General features: G+C 39.6%; 1 non-coding gene across 1 annotated transcript; it reads right to left on the bottom strand.

The window, feature by feature from the left end:
* Positions 1-403: 403 nt before the first annotated feature.
* Positions 404-510, bottom strand: LOC112788332 (small nucleolar RNA R71). The gene has a single exon (XR_003195700.1). It is a non-coding gene; the product is annotated as a small nucleolar RNA R71 (small nucleolar RNA).
* Positions 511-768: the final 258 nt, after the last annotated feature.

Raw genomic sequence — 768 nt, 5'->3', positions numbered from 1 at the left:
TCCAGAAATGTGATTTTTGAATAAAAACTAGTAAAAAAACATAACAAAAACTAACTAAAATATACTAAAAACAATGCCAAAAAGTGTATAAATTATCCGCTCATCAGCTGCAAAAAACTTTGAGTTGAAGCCACAATTGGTCACCCAAGTGCAATAGAACTTCCAGTATCATGGGCTTCCTCATGAAGATCCAAATCAATTTATCTCTGATTTTCTGCAGATATGTGATACTATGAAGACAAATGGAGTGAACCCAGAGGTGTACAGACTCATGCTCTCCCCTTTTGCTATGAGGGATAAAGCAAAGCTATGGCTAGATTCCCAACCAAAGGAGAGTTTGAATACTTGGGAGAAGGTTGTTACTAAGTTTCTCACTAAATTTTTCCCACCAAAGAAGCTGACTAAGCTTAGGTTGGAGGTTCAGAATTTCAGGCAGAAGGAGGGTGAAACCCTTTATGAAGCCTGAGAGAGATACAAGCTACTGACTAGGCAATGCCCTCTGGACATGTTCTCCAAATGGACCCAACTAGATATCTTCTATGAAGGCTTGGGTGAGATGTCCAAGATGAGCTTAGATACCTCTACAGGTGGTTCACTACACAAGAAGAAGACACCAGAGGAGACTATTGAGCTTATTGAATTGGTAGCTAGCAACCAATATTTATACTCATCTAACAGAAATCTTGTAAACTCCGAGACCTTTCAGAAGAGAGGCGTGTTGGAAGTGGAAGCTGTTAATGCTCTTCTTGCTCAGAACAAGCTTATGTC

Source organism: Arachis hypogaea, chromosome 20 (assembly GCF_003086295.3).
Source record: "Arachis hypogaea cultivar Tifrunner chromosome 20, arahy.Tifrunner.gnm2.J5K5, whole genome shotgun sequence".
In the NCBI taxonomy this organism is placed as follows: domain Eukaryota; kingdom Viridiplantae; phylum Streptophyta; class Magnoliopsida; order Fabales; family Fabaceae; genus Arachis; species Arachis hypogaea.
The sequence above is the reverse complement of the archived record's forward strand: the minus strand, read 5'-3'. Positions and strand labels throughout refer to the sequence as shown.